Raw genomic sequence first — 20207 nt, forward strand, 5'->3', positions numbered from 1 at the left:
GAGCTATTGGCCCGCTCGGCTGCGAGGGGCGGGTCTTCCGCATCAAGCTTAGTGGAGCGGGCACGCTGCGGGAGGGAGCGGGGAAGGGGGAGTGATGTCATAGCGCGGCTCTTAAAGGGCCAGAGGCGTCGCTTTGCTCCCCGCCCTGATCTGCCGGAGGCGAGTCCGCATTGGGTGTTGCGGCTGCCTCCTCGGAAGTAAATCCCGGGGGGAAACATAAGGGTTTGCTTTCATGGAAATATGCTGAGGTCAGGATTGTGAATGTGTAGTCGAGTGAGCTACTGCTTTACCGGCGACGCACTCACACGTTACGTGTCAGAAAATCATGGTGTTCATGCAGCCCTTGACAAAGTATATATGATAAAGGAGGTCAGCGACAGGTCGCACTCTCACAAAAAAGAGGTTGCCATGACTAAGATGCAGGTCATCCAGTGTTCGTGTCCGCCCCCCCCCCGCAAAAAAAAAACAAAAAAAAACATAAGAATCTGCTGCACCGGGCCAATGGCCCATCCATCGAGTCCAGCACCCCCTACTCAGAGTGGCCAAGCAGGTGCCCGTGGGAAACCAGGGAGCAGGACATGAGCACAAGAGCAACACCCTCTGCCTGGTTCCTTGAAAGCCCCCTAAAAACTCTGATACCCCATTTTAAAATACAATATACTCCCATACAGACTCCTTACGATGCGTTTAAAACCAAAATCGCAATTGGGTAAAAACTGTTTCTCAGGTGGCTACTCCTAGTCTTTATAACCCTGTACCTTCTTCCAGAAGGCAGAAGCTGAAAGAAATCATTTCCGGGGTGCGCACTATCCTGCACTATCTCTGCAGCTTTCTTATAGCACCTGGAGGCATCGATTTGATCCAAGGTGGGAAGAGTGCACCCAGTTATTCTCTCTGCAGTCTTTACAACCCTGGACAGCATTTTTTCCCCCCTGACCATGCAGCTTCCAAACCACACGCACAGACCATAAGTTAATACATTCTCCACAATACAATGGTAAAATGCCATCAACAGGTCCTTTGAGAGATTGTTTTTTGGGAAGATTCTCAGGAAATATAACCTCTGCTGTGCTCTCTTCATCAGGTCTTTGCTGTTTTCTCCGTATTGGCCTGAATATAAGCCACATCTCCCCCCCCCCAAAAAAAATCTGACCATGAAAAGTTAAAGTGAAGTTTATATGCGCAACCTTACGGTGTGCAGCCAGGAACGCGGGGCAAACAGTACCAGGAGAACAGCAAAGCAGCGCCCGCCCCACATGTAGTACCCCGTCCTCTCCCCCAAGGAAGACAGCGAAGAAAGTGGAAGGCCGCCAGCAACGCAGTGCACCTCCCCCCGCCTAGTATGCACCCAGGAACAGCGAGCAGCTTATATTCGAGTATCCCCCCCCCCCAGTTTAAAATGTGCGGCTTATATTCAGGCCAACACTGTATGTTTTTATGCATTTATTTTAAAAAATAAATTATATGCCGCTGTATCACAGAAATAGATCACAGCTATGACATGGCTCCCCAAATCAACACAGACTGTGGAAACTTCACACTGGACTTCAAGCACTGGACTGGCATTGTGTGCCTCCCTATTCTTCCTCCAGACTCTGGGTCCTTGGTTTCCAAATGAGATGCAAAAGCTGCTCTCATTAGAAAAGAGATTTAGGGAGCCATGTCATCAGCTGGTGTTGGTCCACTGTGTTTCATTAAGTCCAGGGTCAACACAGCCATCTACCAGGAGATTTTGGAGCACTTCATGCTTCCGTCCTCACACGAGCTTTATGGGGATGCTGACTTCATTTTCCAGCAGGACTTTGGCACCTGCCCACACTGCCCAAAGTATCAAAACCTGGTTCAGTGCCCATGGGATTACTGTGCTTGATTGGCCAGCAAACTCGCCTGACCTGAACCCCATAGAGAATCTATGGGGCATTGCCAAGAGAAAGATAAGAGACATGAGACCAAGCAATGCAGAAGAGCTGAAGGCTGCTATTGAAGCATCCTGGTCTTTCATAACAGCCCAGAAGTGCCACAGGCTGACAGCATCCATGCCACACCACATTGAGGCAGTAACTGATGCAAAAGGGGCCCAAACCAAGTACTGAGTACATATGCATGCTTCTACTTCTCAGAGGTCCAATATTGGTCTATTTGCAGTCCTTGTTTTGCTGATTTCATTTAATATTATAATTTTCTGAGATTGTTAATTTGGGGTTTTCATCAGCTGTACACCATGATCATCACAATTATAACAAATAAAGGCTTGACATATCTCACTTTGCATGTCATGAGTCTATCTCATATATTAGTTTCACCTTTTAAACTGAATTACTGAAATAAATGAATTACTGAAATAAATGAAGGCCCTCTGCCTGGTTCCTTGTAACCTCACTTCTCGCAGGGAGAGAACCGCCAGAAGGCCCTCGGAGCTGGACCTCAGTGTCCGAGCTAAACAATGGGGTGGAGATGCTCCTTCAGGTATACTGGGCCAATGCTGTTTAGGGCTTTAAAGGTCAATGTTAAGTTGTGGGCGAACATATCAGACGACACAGCGATTCTTCAAACAGCTCTTGTTTATTCAGAGGTCAGAACAGAACTGAACTGAAGAGCTCAGTCAGCCTGCATATATAGAGCTCCAGAACAGTGTAACTGTAGCAACTTTCTAAAACTATCCAATCACTGAACGTCACTTTTGATCCTTCATTTGCATACAAACTATCCAATCATTGAATGTCACTTTCGATCCTTCATTTGCATAACTATCTACAGTATCCCCTTGCTGGCCCAGTACATAACACCCCTCCCCACCGAGATAAGGCATTAGTTACAATCGTAATGGTTTCCTTATATACAGCACTACACGTAATGGTTCAATTAGGCACAAAAGCATATTGGTTACATTTCACATACTTAGACCAACAGTGATACATGTCCAACAACATAGCCCTTTAAATAAGTTGGGCGCTTGGAAACTCTGCCAGACCGCTGGGGACTGGTAGCCAAGTCCAGGGGGCCACCCAATTCATGCTGAGGCTGTGGTGCGACCCTAGGTGGCGTTGAAACCAAGTCCCCTAGATCCGCTGCTGTGGATGGAACCTCTGCAAATGGAGTTGGCGGAATGTCAGGCACGGCAGTGGTCTGAGTCTGTGGTAAGTCCGGCACACCCTCTGAAGTGGCTTGGTTCGGCTCCACGCCGGCAGTTTGCGAGAAAGGTGTTGGTGGAGCCTCACCATCTGTAAGTGTCTGTTCCGGAGCCACGAGCGCAGTTGGGGGCACCACGGTAGCGTCCATGTCCCCAACCCTGTGCCTAAGCTGGTTTATGTGCCGGCGCCACAAGCGTCCGTCTTCGAGTGCCACCTGGTACGAGCGAGGTCCAGTGACTCCCACTACTGTGGCTGGGACCCAAGGAATGTCCCCCACAAAGTTCTGGGCAAAGACCTGGTTTCCTGGAACAAATGACCGTGGCGTGTTGGAACAGCCTGGGGGTTCGGCCACAGCAAAGTCTGGGTGCAGCCGGTCAAGCGGGGACCTGAGGCGGCGGCCCATAAGCAGTTCAGCAGGACTCCGCCCTGTGGCCACATGAGGGGTGATGTGTTGTACGAACAAGTAGTTGGCGACCCGCTCGTGCCAGTCTCCCTGGTCCAGGCGCGCCAGTGCCTCTTTTGCCGAGCGCACCATTCTCTCTGCTTGCCTGTTGCTGCATGGATGAAATGGTGCCGTTAGGGCATGGCGGATGCCCAGACCCAAAAGATACCGCTCAAAAGTGCCTGACGTGAACCGCGGTCCGTTGTCAGAGACAAGGACATCAGGACACCCATGCGTCGCAAACAGGCCTCGCAGCACCCGGATGACGGCCTCGGTAGTGGTGGAGGGCATCAGGGCCACCTCCAGCCATTTGGAATAGGCGTCCACCACTACCATAAAGGTCCGGCCGTGAAAGGGGCCGGCCAGATCGATGTGCACCCTCGACCAGGGTGTCTTGGGCGTCTCCCAGGTGTGTCCCTTAGCTGCCGGTGGTGTAGGCCTCGATTCTTGGCACGCTTGACAGGTGGAAACCCAGGCAGTGATGGCATTGTCCATGTTAGGCCACCAGACGTAATACCGAGCCAACGCCTTCATTTTGATGATTCCCGGGTGGCCAACTTGCAGAGCCTCCAGCACATGTTGACGGAGTCTTTGGGGAATCACAACGCGGTCTCCCCACAGCAGACAGCCGCGATGAGCCGAGAGTTCATGTAGTCTGGTTGCGAATGGCTGGAACTCCGATGCAAAAGGCCCTTGTGGCCACCCCCTCCACACCCAGTTGAGCACACGGCTGATGGTGCGATCCTGGGCAGATGCGGAGGCCACAGTGGCAGCTGATACAGGCGCTGCTGGAAGATCCTCAATCAGGAGGAGCGATGAAGCAGGAGCCGGGTCTTCCACAAATGCTGGAAGAGGGCAACGCCTGAGGGTGTCGGCATGGCCCATCGATTTCCCTGGGCGATGGACGAGCCGGTAGTGGTAGGCAGCCAGGAAAACAGTCCATCGCAGCTTGCGCGGCGAGAGGACCGGTGGAGTTGGACGATCACCAGCGAGGAGGCCCAGGAGCGGCTTGTGGTCGGTGATGAGGTCAAAAGTCCTGCCGTAGAGGTATTCATGGAACCTCTTCACTCCAACCACAAGTGCCAGTGCCTCCTTGTCAAGCTGGCTGTAATTCCTTTCAGTCAGAGATAGCGTCCTGGAAAAGTAGGCAAGCGGTGCTTCTCTTCCATATGGAAAACGGTGACTAAGGACAGCGCCGATACCAAAAGGTGAGGCGTCGCAGGCAAGGACCAGCGGCCTGGCTTCCCTGTACTGTACCAGCACACTGTTCGATGAAAGGAGAGCCTTGACCGCGTTGAAGGCCGCCGTCTCCCAATGACCCCAGGACCAAGGCGTCTTTGTGCTGAGGAGTTGGTGAAGAGGCTCAGCCACTGTGGCTTTGTGGGGCAGGAACATGTTATAAAACTTCAGCAGTCCCAGGAATGCCTGCAACTCCGTCTTATTCTTTGGGATGGGGGCCTGCTGGATAGCGCGGATCTTGGATGTGGTCGGGTGAAGGCCGGAGGCGTCGATAAGATAGTCCAGGAACTCCACCTGTGGAACGGCGATCTGGCACTTCTCCCTCTTTACCTTGAGCCCGGCCTCCTGGAACCTGGTCAGCACTGCACGGAGGCGCTTGAACAGCTGCTGGTGTGAGTCTGCGGACACCAAGACGTCATCAAAATACGGTACCACGCCCGGAACCCTTGGAGGAGACACTCCATAAAGCTTTGGAAGATGCCAGGAGCCACACTCACCCCGAACTGCCACCGGCGGCAATGGAATGCCCCTTGGTGGGTGACGATTGTCTGGGCTTCAGCAGTGGCATCATCGACGGGCAGTTGTTGATAGGCTTGGGCAAGGTCCAGCTTAGCGAAGACCTTACCCTCACCCAGGGAATGCAGCAGGTGTTGGACAACAGGAACCGGATAAGCGTGCTGCTGACGTGCCTTGTTGATCATGGACTTGTAGTCAGCGCAGATTCTCACCGACCCGTCTGGCTTGACAGGCGTGATGATGGGGGTTTCCCATTTGGTGTGGTCAACCGGCTCCAAAACTCCTTGGGTGATCAGCTTGTCCAGCTGTTCGTCCACCTTAGCCTTGAGAGCAAAGGGGACCCAGCGTGGCTTTAGCTTGATGGGAGCGACTTGTGGATCAAGGCTAAAGAAGATGGGCGTACCTGTATATTGCCCCAAAGTGCCGTCAAAAACTTCGGCAAAGTCTTTGACCAGACCCTCAGTCTCTGCATTAGAGATGCAGTTGATGCTGGTGACTTCCAAGCCGTGGGCATCAAACCAGTCTAGCCCTAGGAGGCTTGGCCGCTGACCTTCGACCACTACCAGTCAGAGCAGGACCGAAAAATCCTTGAAGGCGATCCGGAACCGGCCAACGCCTACCACGGGAATGTCGTTTCCCTGGTAGTCTCTCAGGTGTACACGGTAAGAGTCGAGTTGCCTTTTGGACACTCTGGGTACCAGTCTTTTGATGGTGCTCCAAGACACGATGGACAGGGCAGACCTGGTGTCAATCTCCATGTCACATGGAGCTCCTTCAATGAGCACCGTGACATTCAGCTTGTGTCACGTAGGCGAGTCGGTTTGGCCAATCGTGGTTCCAGACGGGCAGTGGCAGTTGGTGAGAGCGAAACAGCTTTCCTTGGCAGACTGGAGTGAAGACTTGGGCTTGCGAGTCGGTGAAGGGGAGGTGTCAGACGGAGCCGATCGGCAGACCTTCGCGATGTGGCCCCTTCTGTAACACTTCTGTCAGATGCATCTGGGCTGCATCAATAGGAGTATAGTATCTAGATCAAGGGAAGTAATAGTGCCACTGTATTCTGCTCTGGTCAGACCTCACCTGGAGTACTGTGTCCAGTTCTGGGCACCACAGTTCAAGAAGGACACTGACAAACTGGAACGTGTCCAGAGGAGGGCAACCAAAATGGTCAAAGGCCTGGAAACGATGCCTTATGAGGAACGGCTAAGGGAGCTGGGCATGTTTAGCCTGGAGAAGAGGAGGTTAAGGGGTGATATGATAGCCATGTTCAAATATATAAAAGGATGTCACATAGAGGAGGGAGAAAGGTTGTTTTCTGCTGCTCCAGAGAAGCGGACACGGAGCAATGGATCCAAACTACAAGTAAGAAGATTCCACCTAAACATTAGGAAGAACTTCCTGACAGTAAGAGCTGTTCGACAGTGGAATTTGCTGCCAAGGAGTGTGGTGGAGTCTCCTTCTTTGGAGGTCTTTAAGCAGAGGATTGACAACCATATGTCAGGAGTGCTCTGATGGCGTTTCCTGCTTGGCAGGGGGTTGGACTCGATGGCCCTTGTGGTCTCTTCCAACTCTATGATTCTATGATTCTATGAGTCTATGAGATGGCATCTGTGAATCGACACTTGGCACGGGAATGGTTGCCTCCGCAGCTGGCACATTCCGATTGGCCCTTGGACTTCTTTTGGAACTTCCTGCACTCCCACTTTGTCTGGTGCATGTCATCGTCTTCACTGGAGGATGCCTCATCACTGCTGGCCTCTTTGTGATGCACTGGAACTGGCTTCCTAGCAAGAGGCGGGCTGCTGGCCTTGCAGATCTCCTGGGCGTTCAGCAGCTTCCGAGGCCACGGCCTCCTCAATGCCTTTCTGCAGTGTGAGATCTGGCTTGGCGAGGAGACACCGTTGCAGATGGATGTTCCGGACCCCGCAGACGATTCGATCCATCAGGGCATTGTCTAAGTCTCGGAACTCGCAGTGCATTGCAGCCTGTCGGAGGGTGGTGGTGTAGTTGTTGATTGACTCCCCTTCTGACTGGTTCCGGTGGTAGAATGCATGGCGGGCAGCAATCTTGGACGGCTTTGGCGCGTAGTGGTTGCAGAGCTTCTCTTGAATCGTGTCCCATGGTGTTGCCTGGACTGCTTCAGGCACAACCAATGCTCGGGCCGTCTCAAACACCTCAGGCCCACAGAGGCTGAGGAATAGGCCCCACTTCCATTCCTTTGATACTTCTGTCAGCTCGTTGGCTTGGAGGTAGCAGTCGAACCGGGCGAGGTAGGAGTCCCATGATTCAGAGGCTGGCGCAAACGGCGGTAGAGGCACAAGTGAAGCCATGGTTCCGATGCCGGCGTGAAGGGCGATGGATGGAATACAGTGCTCTAGCCAGAACAGTCAACTCTGAATTGGTTCTGTTCAGTGATTTCACTCAGTTATTTCGCTCAGTGATTTAGCTCAGTGATTCAGCTCAGTTCAGAGGGTGGCCGCATCTGGCTGTGCTTCGATGTCCATTGATCCCATCCTCGTCGCCAGTGTTAAGTTGTGGGCGAACATATCAGACAACACAGCGATTCTTCAAACAGCTCTTGTTTATTCAGAGGTCAGAACAGAACTGAACTGAAGAGCTCAGTCAGCCTGCTTATATAGAGCTCCAGAACAATGTAACTGTAGCAACTTTCTAAAACTATCCAATCACTGAATGTCACTTTCAATCCTTCATTTGCATAACTATCTACAGTATCCTCCTGCTGGCCCAGGGTGAGAACTTCAGTACATAACAGTCAACACCAGCACTTTGAATTGTGCTCGGAAACGTACTGGCCAATGTAGGTCTTTCAAGACCGGTGTTATGTGGTCTCGGCAGCCACTCCCAGTGATTCTATGATTGCTTGTCAGACAGAAAGGTTAGCAGAGAGCATGGCCTGCAGGCTTTGGAGCAGGCAGCTCCTCTTAAGACTAGCTCCCACATCGCTTTCCTGCAAATCTCCCTGTTACCTTTGCCAAGCTAATTCTGATCAGTGGTGGAGCTTTACCTGGCGCTTTTACAGGCCTGCCCAGCATCGCAGCAACAAATTCTTCCATTCAACCAGCACATCTGTGCTTGGGTTAGTCAGCCCCCCTCCCCATGCTCCATTCTCTCCGACCCTCTCTAGTCGTGCATTTTGGCCTTCCCTTTGCCATGCCACAGTAAATACCTCGATAGCAGCATGTGGCTCAAGGCCCACCTTCCTGGTTGCCTGGGAAGAGAGAGAGAAAAAGAGGAGCACAAGCCACACTGGGGGCGGGGTGGTGGTGCAAAGCAGACAGCTGAACACAGCATGCCTGGAAAGCAGGGGAGAAGCGGCAGAGGTGAACAGCAACAACATCCATGCAACGGGGCAGGGTGTGTGCATGAGACATGCTGGTGCTGGGCGAAAGCAGCCTTCCTCAAAAGAAGCACATCATGCGCAGGCAACAGCAGAGGAGCCTGCGGGGTCTCGCAGCAACTTGCATGCTGTCAAAGCAGCAGGCGGGCTACTTCCGTCAAATCTTTTTAGTCTGGATGTTATAGACATCCAGACTAAAAAGATAGCCTTCCCTCCCCAATGCTGCAAACCTCTCTCTCTGCCACGTTGCAGATCAAGCAGATTAAAAAAAAAAAAGGCAAAGGACCCCTGGATGGTTAAGTCCAGTCAAAGGAGACTATGGGGTTGCGGCGCCATACAGTTCTGTAATGGAACGGGCTCAGACTGGTTTGAACAGATCTAGGCTGGTTTGAACCAGCTGAAACCAGTTGGGAAAAGTCCAGGTGGGTTCCAACTTACCCAGACCAGTTTGTTCTGGTCCAAACCGGTTTGAACTGGTCGAGGCCGGTTTGAACTAGTTCAAGCCGTTTGGAACCTTTTGAGACCGGTTGGAACTGGTTCAAGCCAGTTTGAACATGTCTAGGCCGGTTTGAACCGGGCCAAGCCAGTTTGAACAGTTCTAGACAGGTCCAGGCCAGTTGGAGTAGGTGCACGTCATCTGAAACTGGCCCAAGCTGTTTAGAACAGGTCCAGGCTGGTTGGAACTGGTCCAAGCTGGTTCAAAACTGTTGAGAGTGGTTTGAACCAGTCCAAGCTGTTTTGAACCAGTCGAGGCCGGTTTGAACCAGTCTAGGCTGGTTTCAACCACTTTAGGCTGGTTTGAAATGGCCCAAGCCAGTTTGAGCAGTTCCTAGTGGGTTGGAACTGGCCCAGACAGGTTGGAGCAGGTCCAGGCCAGTTGGAGCAGGTGCAGGTCATTTGAAACTGGCCCAAACTGGTTAGAACAGGTCCTGGCCAGTTGGAACCTGTTGAGACCCGTTGGAACCGGTCCCAGCCGGTTTCAACATGTCTAGGCAGATTTGAACCAGTCCAAGCTGGTTTCAACCGGTCTAGGCTGGTTTGAACCTATCTAGGGTGGTTTGTGCTGGTCAAAGCCAGTTTGTGCTGGTCCAAGCCAGTTTGAACCGGCCTAAGCCAGTTTGAACAGGTCCAAGTGGATTGGAACCAGCCCAGACAGGTTGGAGCAGGTCCGGGCCAGTTGGAGCAGGTGCAGGTCATTTGAAACTGACCCAAGCTGGTTAGAAAAGGTCCAGGCTGGTTGGAACAGGTTTATGTCGCTTGGAACCAGCCCAGACCAGTTGGAACAAGTTCATACCAGTTGGATCCGGTTCAAGCCAGTTGGAACCAGCACAAACCAGTTGGAAAAGCTCCTGGTGGATTGCCCAGACCAGTTTGAACTGGTCTAGACTGGTTGGAACCGGTCTAGGTTGGTTTGAACCGGTCAAGGCCGGTTGAAAGCTGTTCAGACTGGGACTTCCGGGGGCGGCGCGAACGGCAATGGCGGTCCTCTTCCACTAGTGAGGAGGAGGCTCCGCAGAAACTGGGTCGTCCGCTACGGCGAAGCGGAGACCCACTTCGGAAACCCACAGGCAGCAAGAGCCTGTGGTCTTGAGGCTCGGTGGGCGCCAGAAGCGACCTCCAAAACGGTAAAGGAACCCCGTAAGGGGCTCCGGAACGTGGAGGGGGGTTGCGGCGCTGTGAGCCGTTTCGCGATCTGCGGAGCGAAGCCGCGCTGCTGCTGCCGGTGAGCGCTGATCCCTTTTCCTGCAAATTCTTGATTCGGAAGAAAGCAACAACTTGTGAGTAAAGACTGAACATTTTAAATTGGAGACTAAAATTTGAAACTAAAATATTGAACTTGGCTGAAAGCGGAGAGACGTGGAAACAGGAAGTCCGTCTTCCGCTCTCACTGAACTTCAAAAAGCAAGGAGCTGGAGGAGTGGAGGCTTAAAAAGAACTTTCAATCTTATTGATCTGAGCACCCACTGAATTTGCTAAACAAAGTAAGGACTTTAAGCTTATGTTTTAGTACCCTTTATCTGTATCAATCTACCTTTCTTCTATTGGAATTACAAATTGGAATGAGAAACCCAGGGTCCGGAGCTGCCTGAGCTCCCTGAGAGACTGAGCTGTCAGTTTTGCAGATTTGGCTATTGTGTATCAGAACTTGTAACAATCTGAGGATATTTGGACTTGCTATTTTGAAACATCGTTTGAAAGACCAGTAAGCACTGGTAGAAACAAAGTGGCTGTTAACATCAACTCTGCCAAATATTGTTTTTGAAGGTTCCTGGACTTTAAATTGGATTTTAACTTTATTAGAATTCTTCCCTAAAGACATCTTAAGCTCCCTCTAGAGGATTTGAGACTTACAACAGTGGCTGTACATTTACTTTCTCTTTCCTGGCCTCCTGTCTTCTCTGGGCTCCAGTTTTCTCGTGGGAATAACTCAGCTTGACCTTGACTTTTAGATAACTTTGGAATGAGTGGCACAAGAAGAAGGGGAAGAACTAGACAAACAACCCTGACAACCCTAACCTCAGCCTCGCAGATACGTAGATCATCTGTACCTACTCTGCCTTCAGAGGTAGAAGAAGCCGTTCTGCCACAGGCAAGCGAGGGAGAAACGGAGCAGTTACAATTGGAAGATATGGCCTCAGGATCATCTGCTTCTATCCTAGAAAAAATTTATGAAAAATTGGAATCTCTGGATAAGAGAGTGGAATCTTTGGACAAGAAAGCAGATGAGCAAACAGCTAAGATTGATCAAAATACAGAATGTTTAAATAGACTAACTGGACAAGTCGCACAGAACGTACAGGCAATTGGACAGTTGACGGAGGCCACAGCAGAAAACCGGAAACTGGCTGAGGATACTAGACAAAAACTTGAAAATTTAGAACAAGAGGTAAGACCACTCTGCAAACAAGTAGGTGAACATCAGATTTATCTTTCTATGATAGAACTGCGAAACCGTGAGAATAATTTAAGGATTAGGTCGGTACAAGAAGCAGAAGGAGGCAACCTAGCTGAGTTCTTAACTAAAGAATTCTCCAAGTTTTGGAATTTAGAGGAAAAAGACTTTAAAATTGTGTCAGCTTTCAGGCTTGGAAGATTTACAAAGAAGGAGAGGCCCAGAGATTGTTTGATAACATTGAGATCAAAGGAGGAAAGGGATAAGATTTTGGGCCTACACTACGAAAAGTCACTGGACATTCTGGACAGAAGAATTGAAATTTACAAAGATATTCCTAGACAACTGCTGGACCTTAGATCCGCCTACTCTGAACTTGTCAAACTTCTAAGGAGCAATTCAATTGCTTTCAGGTGGGAATTCCCCCAAGGAATATCCCTTACCTTCAGAGGGAAGAAGGTTAAAATTAGAACACTGGAAGATAGAGACAAATTTCTGTCTACATACGGAGAGGACCTTCAAAAAGGAATTGAACTACCCCTTGGGCCTGGAGCACCGGCAGTACCTGTGGAACCTGAAGATCCTGTGAATAAGATACCACCCCTAGAAAAATAACCAGATCTATTCAGGATGTCTCTGCAACTTTTGAGCTGGAATATAAATGGCTGTAACATTCCGGAAAAAAGGAAGAAAATATTTCATATATTAAAAAAAGAACAATTGGACATTATTTGTTTACAGGAAACACATGTGACAAGGCTCCACAGAAAAGTACTAATAAATAAAAGACTTGGCCAGGAATTTATATCTTTGGACAGAGTAAAGAAGAGAGGTGTGGTGATATATGCGAAAGAGAGCCTGTCACCCAAATTTCTATTCAAAGATGAACATGGAAGAATTTTGGCAATTGAGATACAACACCAAGGAGAGAAGTTTTTGATACTAGGAATCTATGCACCAAACGAAGGGAAATCGGAATTCTACAGGAAGTTGCATGAGACTATGCTGGATTATCTGGACTATAACAACATCATTATGATGGGAGATATGAATGGGGTCGTATCAACCAACATGGACAAGTCACAAAGTCAAAATGTTACAAAAGACGGCAGACTACCTAAAACTTTTTTTGAAATGACAGACAATATGGATTTGATTGACATCTGGAGGACAAAGAACCCCTTGGGAAGAGAGGGAACATTCTTTTCTGAAGCCCAACTGACCTGGACAAGAATCGACCAAATATGGATATCTAGAGGTCTGGCACCTAAGGCTAGAAAAGTGGAAATCTGCCCAAAGACCTGCTCCGACCACAACGCAGTAAAGATGGACATGACACTGTTACCAACCGGCTCTTTTAGATGGAAGATGAATGACAACTTGCTTAGAGATCAGGAGATTACCAAGAAGGCCCAAAAAGTTTTGAAGGACTATTTTGAAATAAATATGAACACCACGGTGGAAAAAAGAATCGTCTGGGACGCAAGCAAAGCTGTTATGAGGGGATTCTTGATACAACAGAATGCAGTAAAGAAAAGGACGCAAAATGAGAGAAAAGACAAGATTCTGGACAAAATAAAAGAATTAGAGAAGAAGTTAAGATCAAACCCGAAGTCACAGCCAACTTTGAGAGAAATTAAACTCTATCAAGCACAATATTCTAAATTGATAAACCAGGAAATAGAGTGGAAGGTCAAATTAATGAAACAAAAAACGTTTGAGTCGGCGAATAAATGTGGAAAACTGCTAGCTTGGCAGTTGAAGAGAAGACAAAGATTGAATACAGTTACAAATTTAGAGATTGAAGGAAGAAATATCCAGAATCCTGTGGACATTAGAAAGTGTTTCCAGAGATATTTTAAAAAATTATATACTCAAGGGCCGCAAGACGAGGCTGAGATTAAACAATTTTTGGCAAAAAATGGATTATCAAAATTGTCACAAGAAAATAGGACAATCCTGAATTGCAAAATAACACAACAAGAAATTGAACAGGCCATTCAGAACATGCAATTGGGCAAATCTCCAGGGCCAGATGGGCTGACCTCCAAGTACTATAAGACACTAAAAGATTATTTGATACAACCTTTGATGGAGGTCAGCAACGAAATTATGGAGGGGAAGAGGGCACCGGAGTCGTGGAAGGAAGCGTTTATCACATTGATACCAAAGTCGGAAGCTGAAAAGACACAACTTAAGAACTATCGTCCCATCTCTCTTTTAAATGTGGATTACAAAATGTTTGCAGACATTTTGGCAAGTAGACTTAAAAAGGTTTTAAATGAAGTAATTCACAAGGACCAGGCAGGCTTTCTCCCAGGCAGACACTTGTTTGCTAATACAAGGAACATTATTGACATTCTGGAACTTTTGCAAACAGATATAAACACAAAAGCAGTTTTAATTTTTATAGATGCGGAGAAGGCCTTTGACAACATTTCCTGGAAATTTATGAAGGGAAATTTAAAAGAAATGGGAGTGGGACGGGGTTTTGAGAATGGGATTGAGGCGATATATTCAGAGCAGAAAGCTAAACTGATAGTTAACAATGTGGTTACAGAAGAGTTTAAAATTGAAAAAGGAACACGACAAGGCTGCCCTATTTCCCCTTTGTTATTTATCTCGGTTCTGGAAGTGCTCCTGAATATGATTAGAGGGGACCGGTTGGTGGAAGGAATCCAGGTCGGAGAGAAACAATATAAGCTTAAAGCTTTTGCAGATGACTTGGTTTTGACCCTGCAGGAGCCAGAGTCTAGTACGAAAAGAGTATTACAACTGATTTATGACTTTGGTCGGGTGGCGGGATTCAAATTAAACAAACAGAAAACTAAGGTGTTGGGAAAAAACTTGACAGATACAGAGTCAGAACGGTTTCAGAAAGAGACAGAACTAAATGTGGTTAAAAAAGTAAAGTACCTAGGGGTAAACATAACAGCAAAAAATCTAAGTCTATTTAAGGATAACTATGAAAATTGTTGGGCAGAAATTAAGAGAGATTTAGACAGTTGGACAAAATTGAAACTTTCTTTGTTAGGCCGAATTGCTGCTATCAAGATGAATGTATTGCCAAAGATGTTGTTTTTGTTTCAAACACTTCAGGTTTTGGATAAGACGGAGTGTTTTCAGAAGTGGCAGAGAGATATTTCTAAGTTTGTCTGGCAGGGCAAAAAGCCCAGAATTAAGTTTAAGATATTAACTGATGCAAAAGAAAGAGGGGGCTTTGCCCTGCCAGATTTAAAGTTGTACTATGAGGCCGCAGCTTTTTGCTGGCTAAAAGACTGGCTACTTCTTGAAGACACTGACGTGTTGGATTTGGAAGGGTTTAACAATACTTTTGGATGGCATGCATACTTATGGTACGACAAGGTTAAAATCAATAAGGCCTTTAAGAACCATATTGTCAGAAAATCACTGTTTAATGTCTGGACAAAATATAAAGACTTGTTGGAAAATAAAACTCCAAGGTGGCTTTCACTTTTGGAAGCTAAGGCCCGAAAAAGACCCAATATGGAGGCCAAATGGCCAAAATATTGGGAAATACTAGAAAAAGATGGAGACAACTGGAAATTGCAGAGTTTGGAGAAAATGAAGGATAAAGTGCGAGACTGGTTACATTATGCTCAGATTAAAGAAGTTTTTAAAAATGATAAGAAATTAGGGTTCCAGGTGGAGAAATCGAAACTAGAAACAGAACTGTTAGAACCAAAGACTAAGGTACTTTCAAGGATGTATAACTTGCTGTTAAAATGGAATACACAAGATGAAATGGTTAAATCGGCTATGATAAGGTGGGCGCAGGACATTGGGTATAATATCTTTTTTTTAAATCATATTTATTAAAGTTTCCAAAAATATAGAAATACAAAGAAAAAAGAAAAAGAAAAAAAGATATTTAAAAACCTTACTTTCATTGCCTACTTTCTGGGACTCCCCCCTCCCCCCCCCGACTGTATTCCCCTTTCCTTAATTTGGTTCTACAAGCTCTCACTCCCAATTTGAAGCTTAATTTGTTTAACCCACTATCCAAATTGAATTGTACAAATCTTACCACCGTCCCACATCATTAACAAGAAAAGAAAAAAGATTTTCCCCAAGATCCACCCCAGTTCCTTCCACGAATTCCCTTTTTTTTAAACACGTCCAATCAAAATAAAATAACATGCGTAAGTTATATAAAGAAATAGAAAATAAGAGATATAGAAAAATTCAAAAGATGGTTACACAGCCTTTGGATTCCAAATCTCCCCCCCCCCTTCCCCGGTTTGAATTCCCCATGTCCATCAGTCTATACATTATCAGCTTGGAAGTCTCAATTCATGACCACATTTCTCCCCGATTCCATCTTGCCGGTTTTCTTTTAATTTATTAATTTTAATAATATTTAACTTCAAGTGTCCAATCTAACAAAGGCCTTTAATTTCCTTGATCTTTACCACTCCTCCCGTTGTTCTTTCCGTGTCGTAATCAGTCCTTTGTTCTTCTTATTCCTCACTTTCTCAGGTTTCTTGTCCTGTTCAGCTGCTAAAACTTTCTAATTCAGAAATCTGGTATCTCTACAGAGGTTTGTTATTCAGGAACAAAAACTTACGTCCAGTCCCTTCCTTTCTTCAATAGAAAATTCTATTGTCTCCTTTAGTGTAAATACCTCTGTAGACAAAATACTATTTCAGTTTTGCAGCTTTCCCAGAAGATAACAAGTCCTGTGCGAATCCCAGAGTATTTTTCCACTTACGACCATTCTTGTAATGTCCCGAAACCCCTCTAGGGGGATTGTAATAACTTTGTATCCTCTAATCCAAAAATCAAATTGTTGCTTATTTTCCAACAGTTTATATCCATATTATAGAAAATTGTAACAAAATTAACCAGCAAAGTCCTCATAAACAAAGTCCTCTTTATATTCTCCAGCTATGACAGCTACTTTGACAGCTGTCAAAGTCTCCGTCTCTCTTCACCAGGCTCCGCGAATCGCCCCGGTTCCCGGGGGGGGTTGCATTTTTCTTCTCACCCTCCACTCTTCTCCTCCAGCACAGTTCTTATAATTTCCCATCGTGAAATTAATGATTTTTATCAGGAGTATACTTCCCTTTGGACCTTGGTTACCCAGTCCTTGTTTTGGAGTGCTTACAGTGGGGGGGGGATTGACTTCCTTTTTAAATCGCCCCCGCTCGTGCCAAATCCGAAATTTTGAACCCGGTTTCCCAATTACTCACGGGTTGTTGTTAATAGTCCAAATTTTCAATGGAAGAAGTCAGCGCTCTCCGTTGAATGGCATGCGGCTGCGCTCGGCAGGGACAGCAGAAGACTCAAAGCACCACGCCGCTCCCCGGCACCCGATCCGAAGCCTTTAAAAAGGCTCCTTCACGAGTCGGGAGGGCGCTAATGGTGCAAGCCGAGTCACCCATGTCCACGGACTCCGTGCCCGTGGTTTTTAAGGGTCCCCGCGTCGCCGGCGCGGTAGGACCCAGCCCCTGCCGAGCAGACTCCCTCCGGAGCTCGGAGGGAGTCCGCCATTCGGCGATGGCGCCAACCCGGAAGTCCCGGACATTGGGTATAATATCATGTTTGAGGACTGGGAAAGGTTGTGGAGTACTGGGTTGAACTTTACTGCATGCAATGCTTTGAAAGAAAATGTAATGAAAATGATATATAGATGGTATATGACCCCAGTCAAACTTGCAAAAATATACCACCTGTCTGATAATAAGTGTTGGAAATGTAAAGAGAGTGAAGGAACATTCTTCCACCTCTGGTGGACCTGCCCTAAAGTGAAGGCGTTCTGGGAAATGATTTATAATGAACTGAAAAAGGTATTTAAGTATACCTTCACAAAGAAACCAGAGGCCTTTCTTTTGGGTATTGTCGGCCAAGGGGTGGTAAAGAAGGATTGGACATTTTTTATGTATGCAACAACAGCAGCAAGGATACTTCTTGCAAAGCACTGGAAAGCTCAAGATCTACCCACACTGGAAGAATGGCAGATGCAACTGATAGACTATATGGAACTGGCTGAGATGACCGGCAGAATCCGTGACCTGGGAGAGGAGAGGATGGAGGAGGACTGGAAGAAATTCAAGATTTATCTACAAAAATACTGTAATTTGAGTGAATGTTAAGCAGGATGCTAGATCATAAATAATTGAGCACCACTAAATTAGATGATTCAAGATGATAAGTGAGATTGAGAAAATATAAATTTTTTCGAGAATTACAAGATTATAAATAAATAGATGGGACATAAGAATGTAAACAAGATGATAAATTGCTGGCAAAAAGTTATAACGATGAAAGTGGGGGCGGGAGATGTGAGGGAGTCCAAAGAAGATGTGAAACTATGTTAAGACATATGCTATATTGTTTATTATATCTATTCTGTATGTTAAATCCTAATAAACATTTATAAAAAAAAAAAAAAAGAAAGCTGTTCAGACTGGTGGGAACCTTTCCAAGCCGGTTTGAATAGGACTAGGCCGGTTTGAGCCAGTCCAAGCTGGTTTCAACCAGCTCAAACCACTTGGAAAAAGTCCAGGCAGGTTCTAACTTGCCCAGACTAGTTTGAACTGGCCCAGACTGGTTTGAATTACCTCAGACTGCTGGAAACAGGTCTAGGCTGGTTTGAACCGGTCAAAGCCAATTTGTGCTGGTCCAATCTGGTTTCAACTGGTCTAGGCCTGTTTGAACCGGTCAAGGCCGGTTTGAACCGGTCTTGGCCAGTTTCAACCGGTCTAGGCCAGTTTGAACCAGCCGAAGCCAGTATGAACTGTTCCAAGTGGGTTGAAACTGGCCCAGACAGGTTGGAGCAGGCCCAGGCCAGTTGGAGCAGGTGCAGGTCATTTGAAATTTGCCCAAGCTGGTTGGAACAGGTCCAGGTCAGTTTGAACCAGTCCAAGCCGCTTGGAACCTGTTCAGACCGGTTTGAACCGGTCCAAGCCGATTTGAACAAGTCTAGGCCGGTTTGTGCCTGTCCAAGCCGGTTTGAACAGTTTGAGGCTGCTTGGACCAGTTCTGTGTCACTTGGAAGCAGCCCAGACCTGTTGAAACCAGTTCATACCTGTTGGATCCGGTCCCAGCCAGTAGGAACCAGCCCAAACTAGTTAGAAAAGGTCCAGGCGTGTTCCAACTTGCCCAGACTAGTTTGAACTAGCCCAAACCAGTTGGAGCTAGCTTACACAGGAACAGGTCTAGACTGCTTTGAACCAGTCCAAGCAGGTTGGAACAGGTCCAAGCCAGTTGGATCCTGTTCAGTCCTGGTGGAACCGGTCCAAGCCTGTTTGAAAAGGTCTAGGCTGGCATGAACTGGTCTAGGCCAGTTTGTGCCGGTCCAAGCCAGTTTGAATAGGTCTAGGCCTGTTTGAACTGGTCCAGGCCGGTTTGAACCTGTTGAGGCCAGTATGTGCCGGTCCAAAGTTTGAACTGGCCCAGACTCGTTGGAACTAGCTCAGACTAGTTGGAACAGGTCCAGGTCGCTTGGAACAGGTTTATGTCACTTGGAACCAGCCCAAACCTGTTGGAACCAGTTCATACCGGTTGTATCCGGTACAAGTCGGTTGGAACCGGTCCAAACTGGTTTGAACCAGCTCAAACTAATTTGAGAAAAGTCCAGGCGGGTTTCAACATGCCCAGACCAGTTTGAACTGGGCCAGACTGGTTGGAACTGGCTCAGACTGGTTGGAACTGGTCTAGGCTGGTTCCAACCGGTCCAAGTTGGTTGAAACAGGTCCAAGCTGGTTGGACTCTATCTAGGCCTGTTTGAACCGGTCCAAGCCAGTTTGAACCGGTCGAGGCCAGTTTGAACCAGTCTTGGCCAGTTTCAACCGGTCTAGGCTGGTTTGAAATGGCCCAAGCCAGTTTAAACAGTTCCAAGTGGGTTGGAACTGGCCCAAGCTGGTTAGAACAGGTCCAGGCCGGTTCAAACAGGACTATATCACTTGGAACCAGCCCAGATCAGTCGGAACCAGTTCATACAGGTTGGGTACCGTCAAAGCCGGTTGGAACCAGCCCAAACCTGTTGGAAAAGTCCAGGCGGGTTCCAACTTGGCCACACCAGTTTGAACTGTCCCAGACCGGTTGGAACTGGCTGAGACTGGTTGCAACCAGTCCAAGTTGGTTGAAACAGGTCCAAGCCGGTTGGAACCAGTCTAGGCCGGTTTGAACAGGTCTAGGCCAGTTTGAAATGGCCCAAGCCAAGGACTTCCGGGGTGGCGCCATCGGCAATGGCGGACTCCCTCTGAACTGGAGGGACCAGCTCCGCGCGAAACTGGTCTTTTCCGCTACGGCGAAGCGGGGACCCTTCTAGAAATCACAGGCGGATGAAGCCTGTGACCGTGGGACTCGGCGGGCACCCTTAGCGCCCCCCCAACCCGCAAAGGAACCCACTAACGGGCTCCGAAGCGAAGAGGGGGAAGTGGCGCGGTGCTGTGAGTCAATTGCTTTTTCCGTGGAGCGAAGCCGCATAGCCGTTGCCGGAGAGCGCTGCCTTTTTCCTGGGACAATTTGGCATCTAAAATAATCACCCGTGAGTACTTAAACATTGAACAATTGGACTTTAAATAAGAACTGACGAGCAGAAAGGAATTGGACTTAAAAATTCACTTCAATTTGGTACTGAAACGGGAAGGTCTAAACAGGAAG

General features: G+C 47.7%; 1 protein-coding gene across 1 annotated transcript in view; it reads left to right on the forward strand.

The window, feature by feature from the left end:
* Positions 1 to 130: 130 nt before the first annotated feature.
* LOC308483882 (E3 ubiquitin-protein ligase MARCHF5-like) overlaps positions 131 to 20207 on the forward strand; it is a 112254-nt gene continuing 92177 nt past the window's right edge. Inside the window, exon 1 of the mRNA XM_081018183.1 lies at positions 131 to 197. The gene's annotated coding sequence lies outside the window, so the exon portion shown is untranslated. The remainder of the gene's footprint in view (positions 198 to 20207) is intronic.

This window comes from Podarcis pityusensis (assembly GCF_964106645.2).
Source record: "Podarcis pityusensis genome assembly, chromosome: 8".
Lineage (NCBI taxonomy): Eukaryota > Metazoa > Chordata > Lepidosauria > Squamata > Lacertidae > Podarcis > Podarcis pityusensis.